The sequence below is a fragment of the Balaenoptera borealis genome (genome assembly GCF_965194805.1).
Source record: "Balaenoptera borealis genome assembly, chromosome: 5".
Classification (NCBI taxonomy): domain Eukaryota; kingdom Metazoa; phylum Chordata; class Mammalia; order Artiodactyla; family Balaenopteridae; genus Balaenoptera; species Balaenoptera borealis.
The window spans coordinates 144,165,750-144,184,294 of record NC_138862.1 but is presented as its reverse complement, the minus strand read 5'-3'; the positions used below and the strand labels follow the sequence as shown (position 1 = coordinate 144,184,294).

Sequence of the window (18,545 nt, the reverse complement as noted above, 5' to 3'; positions counted from 1 at the left end):
CACCTATTTCATTCATCCTCCGAGCCCCCTACCCTCTGGCAACCACCTGTTTGTTCTCAGTATCTGTGACTCTGTTTCAGTTTTGTTATGTTTGTTCATTTGTTCTGTTTTTGTTCATTTGCTTTACGGATTCCACATATAAGTGAAATCAGGGTATTTGTCTTCCTCTGTCTGACATATTCCACTTAGCATGATACCCTCTAGGTTCACCCATGTTGTCTCAAATGGCAGGATTGCTTTTTTTATAACCACGTAATATTCCATTGTCTACAGATCCCACATCTTTTCTATCTATTCATCTATCAATGGGCACTTAGATTGCTTCCATATCTTGGCTATTTTGAATAACGCTGCAATGAACATAGGGGTGCATATATCTTTTCAAATTAGTATTTTTGTTTTCTTTGAACAAATACCCAGAAGTGGAATTTCTGGATCATATATATGGTTGTTCTATTTTTAGTTTTCTGAGGAACCTTCATATCATTTCCCATAGTGGCTGCACCAATTTAAATGCCCACCAACAGTGCAGGAGGGTCCCCTTTTTCTACATCCTCGCCAACATTTGTTATTTGTGTTCTTTTTTTTTTTTTTCAATATAAGTTCATTAATTTTTTTTTTTTAATTTTTATTTATTTATTTATTTACTTATGGCTGTGTTGGGGCCTCGCCTCTGTGCGAGGGCTTTTGTGTTCTTTTTGATGATAGTTATTCTGACAGGTGTGAGGTGATGTCTCATTGTGGTTTTGATTTGCGTTTCCCTGATGATTATTGATGTTGAGCATCTTTTCATATGCCTATTGTCTATCTGTATGTCTTCTTTGGAAAAAATGTCTGTTCAGGTCCACTGCCTGTTTTTAATCAGGTTGTTTGTTTTTTGATGTTGAGTTGTATGAGTTCTTTGTATATTTTTGGATATTAACCCCTTATCAGACCTATTGTTTGTAAATATTTTCTCCCATTCAGTAAGTGGCCTTTTTGGGTTTTTTTGGTTTTGTTTTGTTTTTTTAAATTTTTATTTATTTATTTATTTATTTATTTATGGCTGTGTTGGGTCTTCGTTTCTGTGCGAGGGCTTTCTCTAGTTGTGGCAAGTGGGGGCCACTCTTCATCGCGGTGCACGGGCCTCTCACTATCGCGGCCTCTCTTGTTGCGGAGCACAGGCTCCAGACGCGCAGGCTCAGTAACTGTGGCTCATGGGCCCAGTTGCTCTGCGGCATGTGGGATCTTCCCAGACCAGGGCTTGAACCTGTGTCCCCTGCATTAGCAGGCAGATTCTCAACCACTGCGCCACCAGGGAAGCCCGGCCTTTTTGTTTTGTTGATAGTTTCCTTGGCCATGAAAAAGCTTTTTAGTTTAATATAGTCCCATTTGTTTATTTTTGCTTTTATTTTCTTTTCCTGAGGAGACAGATCCAAAAGAATACTGCTAGGACGGATGTCAAAGAGCATACTGCCTATGTTTTCTTCTAGGAGTTTTATGGTTTCAGGTCTTACATTTAAGTCTTTAATCCACTTTGAGTCTATTCTTGTATATGGTGTGAGAAAGTAGTCCAGTTTGATTCTTTTGCATGTAGCTGTCCAGTTTTCCCAACACCATTTATTGAAGAAGCTGTCTTTTCCCCATTGTGTATTTTTGCCTCCTTTGTCATAGATTAATTGACCATATAAGTGTGGGTTTATTTCTCAGCTGCCTGTTCTGTTTCATTGATCTATGTGTCTATTTTTGTGCCAGTACCATGCTATGTTGATTACTGCAGTTTTGTAGTATAGTTTTAAATCCAGCTTTGTTCTTCTTTCTCATGGGTTATTTTGGCTCTATGGGTTCTTTTGTGTTTCCATATAAATTTTAGAACTATTTGCTCTAGTTCTGTGAAAAATGCCATTGGTATTTTGATAGGGATTGCATTGAATCTGTGGATTGCCTTGTATAGTATGGTCATTATAACAGTATTAATTCTTCCAATCTGTGAGCATGGAATATCTTTTCATCTGTTTGTTTTGTCTTTAATTACACTCATTGGTATCTTTTTTTTTTTCTTTTAAAAATTTTGTGTCACGACAATTCATTGGTATCTTATAGTTTTCCAAGTGTAAGTCTTTTACCTCCTTGGTTAGATTTATTCTCAAGTAGTTTTTTCTTTTTGATGCAATCGTAAATGGGATTGCTTTCTTAATTTCTCTTTCTGATAGTTCATTGTTAGTGTATAGACATGCAACAGATTTCTGTATTAATTTTGTATCCTGCAACTTTACAGAATTCATTTATTAGTTCTAATAGTTTTTTGGTGGTCTTTAGGATTTTCTGTATATGGTATCACATCATCTGCAAACAGTGACAGTATTGCTTCTTCCTTGCCAATTTAGATTTCTTTATTTTTTTCTTGTCTGATTGCTGTGGCTAGGACTTCCAATATCATGTTGAATAAAAGTGGCAAGAATGGGCATCCTTGTCTTGTTCCTGAATTTAGAGGAAAGGCTTTCAGCTCTTCACTGTTGAGTATGATGTTGGCTATAGGTTTGTCGTATATGGTCTTTATTATGTTGAGGTATGTTCCCTCTCTACTCACTTTATTTTTTAATTTTAAAAAAAATTTTTGAGTGCTTTCATTCATTTATTTATTTATTTTTATTTTGGCCACACAACATGGCTTGCGGGATCTCAGTTCCCTGACCAGGGATTGAACCCAGACCATGACAATGAAAGCACCAAATCCTAACCACTAGACCATCAGGGAACTCCCTCTACCCACTTCATTAATAGTTTTTGTCATAAATGGATGTTGAGTTTTGTCAAAAGCTTTTTCTGCCTCTACTGATAATTTTTTCAATATATTTTTATCCGTGAATTCCCATATAAGAGCCAAGGTTAGGGCTTCCCTGGTGGCGCAGTGGTTGAGAGTCTGCCTGCCAATGCAGGGGACACGGGTTCGAGCCCTGGTCTGGGAGGATCCCACATGCCGCGGAGCGGCTAGGCCCATGAGCCACGATTGCTGAGCCTGCGCATCTGGAGCCTGTGCTCCGCAACGGGAGAGGCCACGATAGTGAGAGGCCCGCGCACTGCGATGAAGAGTGGCCCCCACTTGCCACAACTGGAGAAAGCCCTCGCACAGAAACGAGGACCCAACACAGCCATAAATAAATAAATAAATAAATAAATAAATAAATAAATAAAATTAATTAAAAAAAAAAAAAAGAGCCAAGGTTAGAATAGTTGTTCATCACTAGGAAGTTTCACCAAAAATGAGAATTAGAATTCTTTCAGAATCCTTTGAGACCTTTGGCTAATGGGCAAAATGTAATCCCAGGGAAGAGTAAACAGGAGCCAAAAGATAACTCCTTGAAGAAATTCTCCTATACCATGTTAGAAAATTACAGGTAGATGAAATGTCCTGTAGGTTCATGGAATGGAAATGCCATTAGAATTATTGAGCCCAACAGTTCTCTGCTATCCAGTGAGAGGGTCCAAGTCCACATGGGTAGGTTGCCATAAGCAGTGAGGTATGTTGTATGCAATTTTTGTCTAATGCTCAAAGTACTAAGGTTAGCAAATTATTTTATTCTTTTATAAATTAGAATATATTTGAAATTATCCTTCTCAAAATGCTGCACTAACTCAATAGCATTTCAAATTGGAAAGAAGTACTGTTTCAGATGGTGGGTCTAGTGTTACGTACATATCCCTTGGAGATACTCCTGGGAATGAATCTTGGGTGAAAACATAGGGGTGATGTTTCCTAGCAGAAAAAATGTGTGCAATCAACAGATCTAGGCACCTCCTGCAGACTTTTCTAAGATCAGTAGAGATTGCTGAATTCATAAGCAAAAAGTTGCTGGTGTGCATGGAATCAGCAAAGGGCCATAATCTTGAAAGACATTTCTCCAGGGCATGGTGAGGCCTGAGGAAAAGACTACACCACCACTATCCATTTTTCGTAACTGGATGCTTAGAGAGCTCTCAGATTCTGTCTCCTTCCTAGGGAGAGAGCCCAACACCCACTGCCAAAGTTTGTTTTCTCTGAACTCAGTTTATCCAAAGTGGCCATGCTCCAGGAGTTGACCTTTTCTTTCTTTGGATGTGTTAATATCATGGATTAAGCTCTGTAGTTGGTCTCAATCCAATGGCTATTCCCATAAACCTAGGGAAGTGTTAATTAGTTCAATGTTTGTAGGAGTAACTTATTCCTTTATCTACAAGTTGTTACTTGCAGGGGAGGGGACACTTCACCATTGTTCCCATCTACCAAAAAATTGAAATCTAAATCTGAGTATAATTGTTATTGTTGTTGTTGCTGTTTTTCGCTGTACAATTATGATATCCCTCTATATTATTTAGTGGGGCAAATTTATGCCATATCTCATTCTCATGATCTTCATTTTATGTACCCCCTTTTGTCACTTATGATTTCTATAAATTTATAATCTTAACAGCTATAAACTGTTCTAGGGATAGAAGATGTGACCATTCCAATTTCTTTTTCTTTTACAATGCAGGAAAATCCTATTAAAGATGACACCAAAACCCTATAAATCACCCTCATAAGTTGAAGAATCCCAAGTGAAATACTAGCAAATTCGATCTAGCAAACCTTAAAAATAATAACAAACCATAACCAAAAGTGTTTGTTCTTAAGAATACAAGAAATTTTACTATTAGATAAATCTGTTACTATAATTCATCTTATCAATAGGTTAAATGAGGAAAAAATTTTATTATCTCTATAGATGCCCCCCAAACTATTTTATTTAGTATATGTTACTGATGAAAACTCTTAATGAAACAGATACAGAAGGCTAATTATATAAAATTATAAAGATTATTTATTTGAAACAAAGGTTAAATATTTGTATTTAATATTTAATTAATATTTCATTTAATCTGTGTACTTAGTTTTAAAATTCTGTACATATTTTTATTAAAATGAGAAGCAAGAAAATTTTTAATTTATTATTTCTTCAAAAGTCTAGCAAGTATAATAATACGGAATAAAATTAGGTAAAGTGATCAGAAAGGGGATGTTAAACAAATCCCTATTTGTCTGTATTAAAAATTTAAGAGAATCAACTGAAATTTTAAAAGCTATTAGAACTATCAAAAGTTCAGTATGGTAACTATTTAGAAAATAAATACAGAAAAATACAGTGTACTTATTTGCCATAATCAATTTAAAAACTAAGGAAGAAACCATATATCACAGTAGCAACTCTAAAACAGAAAGTAGCTAGAAATAAATATAGAAAGAAATTTATTAGACTATCTTGAAAAAATTATAAAATAATTTAGAAGATGGGATTCAACAGAGAAATGTTCTATACTCCTTGACAAAAAGAATCAATATTTTAGGAATTAAATTCTCCCCAAAGTAATCCAACAGTTTAATGCAACTGAAGTCAGAATCACTGAGGAATTTGTTCAGTAATATGACAAAATGATTTTTAAATTTATGTTGAATAAACTAAAAAGCAAAAATAGCCAATAAGCCATTTAAAAATGAGTGTTCCCAAAGGTTAAAGACAGTTGTATTAAAAGAGAAGATCTGATCAAGTTTCTACATAAAATATAAAAATCTATACAATGAAAAAAATCACAAACTAAATTAGAAGATTATAAGTGTGATGGGAAAACATCTGCAAGACAAGATTTCTTTAATATACAAAGCAGTCTTACAAATATGAAGGAAAGAGACAGGCATTCCTATAGAATCCACAAGATCAAGGGCCTGCAAGCCTATACTGTAAAGGACAGATAGTAAATATTTTTGGCTTTGCAGGAACCATAGTCTGTTTTGCAACTACTCAACATTGCCCTTGTAGCACAAAAGGAGCCATAGGCAATGCATAAAAAAGTAGGCATGACTGTGTTCTAATAAAACTTTATTTACAATAATAGGAAGTGGGATAAAGTTGGCCCACAGACAGTAGTGTGTCAACTACTTCAGTAGACCTTCCGTAACTTGTTTACTGCTGTATTCTAGATACATCTAGAAGTGAGTATGGTATATGCAAGATACTCAACAAACACATGGTGAATGAATAGAAAGAGGACAACCCGCCAAGAAGAAATTAAAATCAACAGTAAAATATATAAAATTGTCCAAACTCACATAATGAAAGAAAGGCAAATTAAAATCACAGCATAATATTTTCTTATGCTCAGGTTCACAAGGTTGGTTTGTTTCTTTAGTGATCATTCTTAAGTTTGGTAAGAATATAGCCTCTGCATATCCTCATGTGCTGCTGGTAGGCTTTTTCACTCTTTTATCTTTAGTTACATACACAGGGAAAAGTGTAGAAAATAATAGAAGGGTATCTGAATATTCACTCACTCTCTAGATCACCAGTTCTCAAATTATTTGATCTCATTTTTAAAAATTATTGAGAACCACAAAGAACTTTTGTTTATAAATGTTTATAATGTTTACCACATTTAGAAATTAAAAGAGAAATATTTTAAATATTTAATTCATTTAAAATAGCAATAATAAACTCTTTATGTGTAAACGTAAATAACATTTTTATGACAATAACTGCAGTTTTCAAAGCCAAAAAAATTAAAAGAATGAAAGAAAACAGTATTGAGAAGAGTGGCATTGTTTTACACTTTTGTAAATCTCTTTAATAACTGGCTTAAAAGAAGTCAACTAGATCTTCATATCTGCTTTTGAATTCATTCTGTTGTGGTATTTTGTTGTTGTTGTTGAAGTGTGTGAAGAAAATCCATCCTCAAACAATTATGTAGTTGGAAAAGGGACGTGTATTTTAATAGCCTTTTCTGATAACTGAAAATTCTACTTTGATATTACACCAGAATTCAACAAATGGTATTGATAGTTTCTGAAAGCGTAGTTGCAGTGTGGAATCTGAAACCATGTCACTGAACTTTTCAGACTCTGTGACATTAAATCCATTCATTAATCGTGCACTTTGAGTGGATCTTTCACTCATGCATGATTTTGTAACATCATGCATTGACCATTTGTAAAATATTGGTTCACCAAATAGTGTAGATCTTCCTGATGTGGACAAGTTTCTTTTTCTTTTTAATTTTTTTTCTTGGGGTATAGTTGCTTTATTTTTTTATTTTTATTTTTTAAAGATTTAAATTTATTTATTTTTGGCTGTGTTGGGTTTTCGTTGCTGTGCACGGGCTTTCTCTAGTTGCAGTGAACAGGGGCTACTCTTTGTTGCGGTGCCTGGGCTTCTCATTGTGGTGGCTTCTCTTGTTGCGGAGCACGGGCTCTAGGCATGCGGGCTTCAGTAGTTGTAGCACGGGGGCTCAGTAGTTGTGGCACGTGGGCTTCAGTAGTTGTGGCACATGGGCTCAGTAGTTGTGGCTCGTGGGCTCTAGCGTGCAGGCTCAGTAGCTGCGGCGCACGGGCTTAGTTGCTCTGTGGCATGTGGGATCTTCCCGGACCAGGGCTCAAACTCATGTCCCCTGCATTGGCAGGTGGATTCTTATCTACTGGGCCACCGGGGAAGTCCCTGGACACATTTCATTATACAATATTTAAGATTCTGTTATTACACCTCCACTGCTCTCAGAAAAGTCTTTAACGATTAGGCATCTGCCAAGCCCACAGTGGTAGATATGAGTTTTCAAAAATTCTAATTTTCATTTGCCAGCTCTAATTTGGTCATGGGCAGCAACCACTGCCAGTTGTTTTCTTTGAAGCGACAGACTCTTCACCCAAGTCTGAATAAACACGATTGGTCTCTCGCTAATCCTTTCAAGAAAAATGATGTTCTATGGAGAAAGCAGGTAGTTCAGTTCACCATTCAGACCATCACACAAGTGCTTTTCCCAGAGACAGCTATCATACATGGAACAGAAATGCTATAGGCATACTTGCTATTTTGTCACTCGGTATTATTTTAAAAGAGTTCAAGTGTTGGGATTTCATTAAAATAAACGTTACTGCTTCAACAAGGACATGTTTGAGTGAGCCTATCTTGTCTCGTTTTGTCTGGTGTTTCTGCAAGTGCGTGTTGTGAAGAATGCAGACCCCTACTCACCTGGTTTGTGCTGTCACCACAGTTTTACCCAGCACTGACTGTGCACCGTCAGTGCAAATGTCAACACAGCGGAAGAGACAAATCACGTCTTAGTATCATTATGAAAATTATTTTGACCTCAGGGACATCCTGCAGTAGACTTGGGGCCACCAGAGGTCCTCAGACCCCCTTTGAGAACTGTGCCCCAGATTTGACAAATGTTAACATTTTACCTTGTTGCTTCAAACCTGTTTATTAATAAAATAAACTATTATAGATCCAGATAAAATCCCTACACCTCTTCCCCAGTGTTCTTTTCCAGAGATCAACCACTGTGTTGAGGTTGGTGTACCCTTTCTGCACGAGGTTTTGTACTTCCCCTATGTGTTTAAACACAGCAGTGTATTTTTGTGATTCTTTTTTATTTTACATAAATAACTTCATTCTGTATGTATGCTTTTATCAAGATTTGTTCATTCAGTATTATGCCATTTTGCTTTTGAGAGAGATCTCTGTTGATGTAATCTAGTTCATATGTTTTACCTGCTCTGTTATTTTTATCTCTTTGTTCCTGTACTGATGGATACTTAGAGTATTCCCAGCTTTTACTATTATGAATATTCCCTTAAACAAGAGTCACTTTAGGTTGTACGCCATGACGTGGAATTTCCAGATGTAAAAGCGTGCACATAGTCAGTTTTCCATTTCCATATTGCTAAATTTTCTTCAACATGGCTTTACCAATTTACAGCCTAATGTAGTTCTTAACTGGTCCTCTCTATCCAGGAGCAATTTGGCAATGCTTGTCAAACACTTCAAGAGAAGACATAATTTTTGAACCAGAAATTTCAGTTCTAAGAATTGGCCATTAGAAACAAAGGTGTTTTGTTTTTTTTTCACAGAGTTGCTTATTGTATTATTTGTAGAGGGGAAAATCTGGACAACAGCTTCTAGATGTTTAATAATAGGTAATTAGTTACATATACTGTAATATCTTTTCATGGACTATTATTTTATATCCTAATTTTGTTTAATGTTATTTTATATAATTATGTTTATCAAAATGGGTGATAGGAGTACAGTTAATTTTTCTTTTCTTTTTTTGTGTGTATATTTGTGTTTTTGAGGAAACGTGTTATTACAGAAAGGAAGGAAGGGAGGGAGGGAGGGATGGAGGAAGAAGGAAGGGAGGGAGGGAGGGAGGGATGGAGGAAGGAAGGGAGGGAGGGAGGGATGGAGGAAGGAAGGAAGGGAGGGATGAAGGAAGGAAGGAAGGAAGGGAGGAAGGAAGGGAGGGAGGGAGGGAGGGATGAAGGAAGGAAGGAAGGAAGGAAGGGAGGAAGGATGGATGGAAGGGCTGGCAGAACGTAGGTTAGAGAATAGATCTTGAAACCTCACCCCAAACTAAGTGTCAGGTCAGGCCAAAAATGTAGAACATTTCCCAAACTTGACACTGCATTGTTGACATTTGAGAGCTTGTTGCAACCCTCAGGGATTTTGATTCGGTGGGACTGAGTATCAAGGAGACTGAAATACATAGACCTCACACCTTAAGAAATACTAATTCAGACACTGTAACTGATTTGATCAGACGAACCTGCAGTCATGAAAAATAAGGAGTCTTGTCATTTTCAATATTCAGCAGGCAAAAGAGATGAACAGCGTCTAGGGACAGTTCTGGGGGTGCCTCTCTTCCCAGAGGCCTGGAGCTGAAGGCCGGAGCCTTGGTAACCACATCCTGAAAGCCTGCCCCAGCCTTTGCTTTCTCCTTGGCTCTGGCAGCCTGCCCTGAGGCAGACAAGGTCAAGCCTGCAGGTGGCGGCCCCAGGTGTCCATCCTCAGTTCTCTCCCATCCCTCCTTCCTTTGTTCTCTGGCACCTGGGTCGCTTTCTGTGTTGACCAGAGCTTCCCAACTTTGAGCATCAGAATCTTGTCAAGATACATATTCCTGGCCCCCAACCCCAGAGCTTCAGATTCCATAGGCCTGGGGCGGGGCCCAGGAATATGAATTTGTAATAAGCTACCAAGTGATATTGAAGCTGCTGGCCCTGGGGTGCACCGAGGTCAAGCCAGTCAGGGACTCTGGCTGAACAATAGAATGTTAGTCACTAGAATTCCTATCAGATGCCATTTAGAAATGCAGACGTGGATTGAGATTGACACATAGATGCTCTTGATACTATGTATAAAATAGATAAACTCATGAGAACCTACTGTATGGCACAGGGAGCTCTACTCAGTGCTCTGTGGTGACCTAAATGGGAAGGAAATCCAGAAGAGAGGGGATGTATGTATTTGTAGAGCTGATTCCCTTTGCTGTACAGTAGAAACTAACACAATATTGTAAAGCAGCTATACTCCAATAAGCATTTTTTAAAAATTAAAAAAAAAAGAAATGCAGACGTGGATGCAGTAGTAACAGCATTACTAGTGGTGGTGGTAATAACTAGAAGAAAAATAGCCATCGTGATAATAGTAAGATTAATAAAGAAATAAAAATAACTAAGAACCATTTTTCTTCCCACGTTTTGACAAAAGTCTCGAACATGGTCTTGCCGGAACAGAGACGAGATTTCCAATGCAAAAGATGTTATGAAATCACGAATTTCAAAAATGTCTCTTTAAGTGGATGTTACATTTTCAGTGAAAGCAAGGTCTTGAAAAACATACCAGACCTTATGATCCAGAAAAAGCTATTTCTTTTCCTCCTGCAGGGTATTATTTATCTTTGGCTAATAGATTCAGCCAAGCCATTTTTATAGCCTCACATGTTATCAAAAAAAAGTTTTTATTGCTCAATCTAACTACCCCCTTTCTTAACCTATTGCATTAATCCTGCCTTTGGAAGCCAAGTATAAACTGAAGTCTAGATAAAAGGGATTTTCTTTTAAACCCCATTTGTGTTTTTCCTTTTTGTGTTAAATTATGAATACGGTAATTGGTAGTTAATGAGATGTAAGTGCTGTAGCCTCAGACACTTTGGGTTACTCACGTCTCTGTACCATTTTCCTCTGGCCCTCATTTTCCAAACACCAGACCTATAATTATGCCAAAATTTATCCAAGCCAGGAGATATTTTGTTTTTCCTTTTTGCTACCTACAGACCATAAAGTTATGGAAAGCAGACATGCAAAGCTAATTTTAACCCCCAGTGAAAATTCTGAGGGACAGCTCAATAAGATATAATTAAAGGTGTATGAATCATAGATCTCAGAGATACTGAGACATACAGAAAGCATCTGATTCAGCTGTTTGACTGAATGTATCAACCCCATTTTGCAGATGAATTAGCCAAGGCTCCAAAAAAATAAAATATAAGTGAAGCTGGGAATTTGAACCGGAGGTCTATCTGACCCTAAAACTTGTGCCTTGTCGGAGGGGGTTAGCAGCTATTTTTTGCCTCTCTGAAGGGTGTTTTCTTTTTTGATTGCACCCTACCTTGAACTCTTTTTTTCATAAGCTCTAAAGCTCCGTTTATAGTTGATTTGTGCAGTATCTTTCAATGACCATGTCCTTGCACCAGATATTTTGATATACTAAATTTACACATACACCTGAGTGAGGAAGACACAGGCATTCTGTTTTGTGTAAAAAAAAAAAAGTCCAGGTCTCATGTTTATGTTGAAAATGTCAATCTTTGTTTCCACTCAAGTGCTGATCTTTCTAAAAATGTCCCTGACATTGAAGGACATCCAAAAGGCAGTAACTTATTAGAACCTTGGGTTCAGATTACAAATGCATCTGGCTAGCTCTGTGTTAAAGTTCAAAGTATCTCAGAATTATTTTAAATATTTGTACAGGAACACTGATTAGTTTCCTAACGTGTTGCCTCATAACCACCCACTAATAACCACCTCGGTCTCCAATTGCTAACTGCAAGGGCGCCAGTGAGGTCTCGGCAAAGCTAATTGCTTCAGTGTTCTGAGCTGTCCTATGATGTCTTGACTCTAGGACTTGAAAGCATTGATTCAGAAAAGGAATTTGAAACCGATTTTGAAAACTGACTTTATTCTTTGCACAGAAGAGTTGAAAAGGAAGTTCTGATGAGGTAATGTCCTTCCCCCCCCACCCCTTTTTTTGTAGTTACTATTTCCTGATGATGCACATTTAAACTGGAGACCAGTAGCATGACGTAGGGAAGAGAGTGACCCTGTAGGAGTTAGGGTACCTGGGATTTAGTTCTGGCTCGGTCAGCTCATGACCTTAGACAAGTCATTGAGTTTGGGTGTTGGTTTCCATAAATGAGAAAGTGACACCGGCCATTGCAAAGCTGTGCGTTTAGCCAAGAGAAGCTAAACCGGCGTGCGGACAACAGATCCAGGGATGGTTAGGCAGAGCCCCGCCTCCCTTCTTTCTTACCTTTTGGCAGGACTGGCTTCACGGGCTGCAACCCGGGCAGTGATGCTGGGTCCGCACTCTGCGGGGCTCCATGCCTGGTCCAGAGCTTTACTGGCACTGTCTTGAAAGCCTTACTAATTTTTGAACAAGGGCCCTGCATTTTCATTTTGCTCTGGACCAGACAAACCATGTCTCTGGTCCTGCCTTTCAGTAATACATTTCTGGCCAGTGTGTCTACCAGCCGAAAAAAGGTGTCATGACCTCAAATTTGCCACCTTTGCCACCATTGTATCGTTTGGGTAGACTGGGAGAGTAAAATATTGGCAAAAATATAAATGTGGATTTTTTTGGTTCTTTTCAGTGATCTGAGTTTTTCTGGGGGGTGTTTGTTTTTCTAAATTTTTTAAAAATTAAAAACTATTTTTATGGAAGTAGAGTCGATTTACAATGTTTCAGGTGTGTACAGCAAAGTAATTCAGATATATATATATTCTTTTTAGGATTCTTTTCCATTATAGGTTATAATAAGTTATTGAGTATAGTTCCCTGTGCTATACAGTAGGTCCTTGTTGTTTATTTATTTTACATGTAATAGTGTTATGATCTGAGTTTTTTTTTTGAAAGATAAGAATTTATTTTCTTATATAGAGATAAATTAATTTATTTATTATATAGAGAGGACGCAATGCTGAATAACTTGGGGTGACTTCATCAACATCAGTAACATATATAGTAACAGAATGAGCCAAAAACTGTCTTGTTTCTTCAGTGACCTCGGCTGAAAGTGGGTACATGTTTAATTTCATAATGCACATTACTCCGCTCACAGGAACAATCTAGCTGCTTAGTACGCTGAAAAATAATTGTTCTTGCATGGTCATGTTAAAATTTAGAACTCTGACTCGTAGAACTTTAATGATAAAATTGTGATAACTGATTTTAATACAATTTCTGATTTTTTGTACCCTGAAGTTTATACTGCGTTGTTATTATGTGGCTTTGGCTTCATAGTTAATGAAATACATTTAACCCTTTGTGTTCACGGGGTCCTGATCTGAGTTTTTGATTGTCTGCATTTTCCTTCTTCCATTCCTCCTTGTCCTAGCTCAATCCCATTTAAAAAAAAAAAAAAAAAAAAAGAGTTAATTACTGATATTTACCACTAAGTATTTTCAGTCTCTCCCCCCAACATCATTCTCACTGGAGCCATGTAATCAGCTGTAGTACAATGTAGAGGACCCTTGACAGACTGGAGAGGAGGCTTCTTTTCCACCAGCAGCAGCTTTGCTCTGACCAAGTGAGCTTCTCTCCCCTTTGAGGCTAGAACAGCCACCTTGGATGGGAAGAGGTCAATTCTACGTGAAAGGGGCTTGCTGTATGCACTAAAATGCACGTTCACGTGGGGCCGGCTTGACTGTACACGTTAACACTGATAAAATTGACTCTGTGATTGCAAGGAAATATGCTTTCTTGGTTATTCATTATCGCGTGCCAGAGATGAAAGAGCAAAAGAGACAGACGGAAGTGCTTCTAGGTACCCGCTGGATGTGGTTTGACATTAGGTGTCTGCTTTCAGAAACTTGGAGGAGGTCTGTAAGCAACTAAACAGCCAATTGACATATTATATCCCCAATAATAAATGGCTTTGATGGGCTACTCCAGAGTGTGTTAGTTCGAAGCACTGAAAGTGCCAAACCAATCCTCAAACACTTCTTTTTTCTTTTACAAATGCCGTGTTCACAAACTTCCAAAAGGCTGTCTTTTTGCCCTCAGTCCACAAAGTTTTATTCTATTTACTTAAAACTTGATAGTAGTTGACTTCTAATTATATTAACAATATCTGAACGTTTTTAAGTATTTAGTCTTTTCTCTTCATAAAACTGAATTTAAGTGACCGTCTCTATGTTCTAATTGCTGCCCTGACTTTTAACTTAGAGATTGGAAGGCGTGTCATCTTTTTTTTTCTTTAAATCACATAAACTGGTGTTTTGATTCACAACCATGCTTAAAAACAGGAAGGAAAGAATTGGTCAGTCTTTAAAGGGAATGCAGTGGTCACTCAACAACCTTTTCTATCTGGTATTGATAACCAGCAAAGCAATAGTCCCAGCTTCCGTTTCTGGGTCCCTTGTATCCTATGCATTGAATCGTTCCCACAGTAAATCAATAGTTTTGAAAGTGTGGGATTTTAGATGAAAAGAACTAAAGTAAAACTCCTCAAGTAATCAGGTAAATGGTGTGGTTCCATGCATTTTATTTCAGAATGAATAAACCTTTTGAGTTACTACTTTACAAAGATTCCAAAGTAAGAGCCGTGGAAGCTGAAACATACGGCTACTTGTGAAGTGAGAAGAAATCAGAAGTTCAGGTATCCACCCAGTGGGAGCGTAATGTTTCTCCTCTGTGACCTACAGGAGGGGAGGTCACCCACTCAGCTTCTTCTCATACGTGTTGGTCTCTTCTGTGCAGTGATCTTAAAGGTCTCTGGGTCCTGCCCACAGAGATTCTGATGTAATTGGTCGAGCGCGTAGTCCGGGCGTTGGGATTTGAGAAGTTCCCCCTCCGGTGACTTTAAGGAGCTGAGAACCAAGGTCTAGAATGAGGAGTTTTTAAAATATATAATTAAATATATTAAGTATATAATTAAATGTATAATTAAATTATATGAAACAATATAATATATATAATGAACAGCCTTATTGAGATATAATCACATACTATACTATTCACCCATTTAAAGTGTACAATTCAATGGCTTTTAATATATTCACAGAGTTGTACCACCATCACGTCGATCAGTTTTACATTTCCATCATTCCCCACCCCAGAAAAATCCATTAGCAGTCACCCCTCATTTCTTCCTCACCTCCACCCCAACCATAGGTTAGGCAACCACTAACCTGCTTTCTGTCTCTGTAGATTTGCCTATTCTGGACATTTCACATAAACGGAATCATATAATATGTGGCCTTTTGTGACTGACTTCTTTCATTTAGCATAATGCTTACAAGATTCATACAAATTATACCATGTACGACAGATGAATGGATAAAGAAGATGTGGCACATATATACAATGGAATATTACTCAGCCATAAAAAGGAATGAAATTGAGTCATTTGTAGTGAGGTGGATGGACCTAGAGTCTGTCATACAGAATGAAGTAAGTCAGAAAGAGAAAAACAAATACCGTATGCTAACACATATATATGGAATCTAAAACAAACAAAAAAATTGGTTCTGAAGAACCTAGGGGCAGGACAGGAATAAAGACACAGACGTAGAGAATGGACTTGAGGACACAGGGAGGGGGAAGGGTAAGCTGGGACAAAGTGAGAGAGTGGCATGGACATATGTACACTACCAAATGTCAAATAGATAGCTAGTGGGAAGCAGCCGCATAGCACAGGGAGATCAGCTCGGTGCTTTGTGACCACCTAGAGGTGTGGGATAGGGAGGGTGGGAGGGAGACGCAAGAGGGAGGAGATATGGGGATATATGTATACATATAGCTGATTCACTTTTGTTATAAAGCAGAAACTAACACACCATTGTAAAGCAATTATGCTCCAATAAAGATGTTAAAAAAAAAGTCAAAAAAAATTATACCATGTATCATTATCTCAGTCCTTTTTATTGCCGAATAATATTCCATTGCACGGATATACCACATCTTTTTTATCCATTCACCATTTTGTGGATATTTGGGTTGTTCTATATTTTGGCTATTATGAATAATGCTGCTACAAACCTTTCTGTACACGGTTTTACATGCACATATGTTTTCATTTCTCTTGGGTATATATTTAGGAGTAGAAAGTACTGGGTTTTACGGTAACTTTATGTTTAACTTTTAAGGAACTGTTAGACTGTTTTCCAAAGCAGCTGCACCATTTTCCGTTCCCATCAGCAGTGCATGAGGGTTCCAGCTTCTCCACATCCTCTCTGACACTTTTGATGATAGCCAAGAATGGCCAGTTTCTGCATACACAGTTCAAACACACATCATTAGGAAATGGGTGTGAAATGGTATCTCTTTGTAATTTTGGTTTGTGTTTCCCTCATGGCTAATGATGTTGAGCATCTTTTCATGGGCTTATTGTCCATTTGTATATCTTTGAAGAAATGTCTGTTTAGGTCCTTTGCCCATTTTCTAATTGAGTTACTTGTTTTCTCATTATTGAGTTGTAAAAGTTCTTTATATAGTCTAGATACAAGTTCCTTATAAGAACTATGATCTGCAAATATTTGGCTTATCTTTTCACTTTCTTGAAGGTCACCACTGAAGCACAAAAGTTTTTCATTTTGTTGAAGTCAATTTATTTTTGCTCTGTTGCTTGAGCTTTTGGTGTTCTATCCAAAAAGGTTTTGCATACCCCCCAGGTAATATAAAATTTTCTCCTATACTTTCTTCTAAGAGTTTTACAGTTTTAGCTTTTCCATTTAGGTCTGTAATTCACTTTGAGTTCATTTTTCTATATGGTGTGAGGAAGGGGTCCAACTTCATTCTTTGGATGTGGCTATCCTGCAATGAGTTTTTGAAATAGCCTCCTCACTGATGGTCAGTGAACATCTTGCTGAAAATCAGCTGTGTGATGAACTTCACGGCACATGGGACATCTTTACGAGAAATGAATCACCAGAGAGTTCCAGCTTCTTTCTGCTCTACCCCAGTGAGCCCATACACCAGGTGAAAGCCTAAATGCACACCTGGAACTACCAGAGAACACTTGTACTCAGTCTCTGGACTGAGGGCTCCCTCCTGGGGGGGCACTTAGGAATTAAGGGAAGAGTAATATCAATCATGAAAGGCCTCTGAAGGAGTTGAGTGAACTCTTCTGCACTGATCCACACAAACCCACTTAAACTACAGTGTGTGACCTCTAGGTCAGAAAGTGCCTGGCTGGGTACTATGTACTATTTGAGGATGCTTCATTGCCTTATGCTCTTTCCTGTTTGAATGAAAGAAGGACCCTTCCTGATAATAGTGAGTCAGAAATGATTTCCGGGAGGGTTATGAAAATGTCTTACCTGAAAATGCTTAAGAAAAGAGTAGATAGGGAATTCCCTGGTGGTCCAGTGGTTAGGACTCAGTGCTTTCACCGCGGTAGCCTGGGTTCAATCCCTGGTCAGGGAGCTAAGATCCTGCAAGCTGCGTAGCATGGCCAAAAAAAAAAGAAAAGAGTAGATAAACCATCCCTCCAGAAGGCCCTTGAATGAAATATTGTCCAAAGTAGAGGGGAGTATCACCCATCCCCAAAGTTCCATGCTGCTAGGTGGGTGACAGGTAGGAATAAGAACAATTCCACCAACAAATAGGGAAACCGCTGACAGTCAAGCCACCAGACTGTGAGCCCAAGTTTAGGAACAAGTCAAGTTCCTTCTGTCTCTTCAGCTCCACAAGTATTGATTCTTGTGCACAGAGGTTCACCTTCCACAAACAGCCTCTCTGTGCTTGTTTAGGAAGGGAACATACATGACAAGGGTCTTACTTGGTACTTACTGCTAAGCTTTAGGTGGACACATTAATGTGTGCTTTGGGGGACTGTGTTAAAACTTCCATCGCTTCCCATAATTCCCCAGGGAAATCCCATTTTATCCCAAGAAGGCAGCAAGGATTCACATAGATCTGGGTCCAAATTACACAATCTGTGTAATTTTCAGTGAGCTATTTAAATTCTTTCAGCCTCATTCTCCTCTTCAAATTATAGGAATATAAAAAATAGTTATTCATGGTCATCTTTGGATAAACTGAGATGACAAATGTAAAATCCCTGGCCCAAGTTGGGAGTTAAATATATTTTATTCCTTTCTCCCTTTCAGTACCAAAGAGAGGGTGGGCCCTCAGTTTCAAAACTCACATTTTGGGCCTTCAATCCAAAGAATTACAAGGACCTTTAGTGAAAATGGAAGTTGGATTTATGCTTGGACACGTCAGATCCCTCTCCTTTATCATTCTGTTCCTTCAGTGGTCTTAAAGCCCTTGGCAGGCTATAGGACCTCACTTCATGGGGTCTTCCTGCCACCCTAAGAAAAATACTACTACTGTCCATGACTTTGGTGATCCATCTGCATCCCAGAGAACTACCCAGTGGTTTAAAACAGCAGGTATTTATTTTCTTTGGTCTGAATATGCGAAGATGAAATGCAACTGCCGTTTTCAGAAAAGCTTTCTTGGTCTGTGTCATTTGGTTAGGTTAAGTGCTGGGATGTATTA

General features: G+C 38.1%; 1 protein-coding gene across 10 annotated transcripts in view; it reads left to right on the top strand.

Moving 5' to 3' along the window:
• Nucleotides 1-18,545, top strand: part of THRB (thyroid hormone receptor beta) — a 384,719-nt gene that overhangs the window by 89,969 nt on the left and 276,205 nt on the right. Inside the window, exon 3 of one of the 10 annotated variants that reach the window (XM_082392785.1) lies at nt 14,592-14,697. The exons of the other annotated variants lie outside the window; for them this stretch is intronic. The gene's annotated coding sequence lies outside the window, so the exon portion shown is untranslated. The remainder of the gene's footprint in view (nt 1-14,591; nt 14,698-18,545) is intronic. 10 annotated transcript variants of the gene reach the window in all.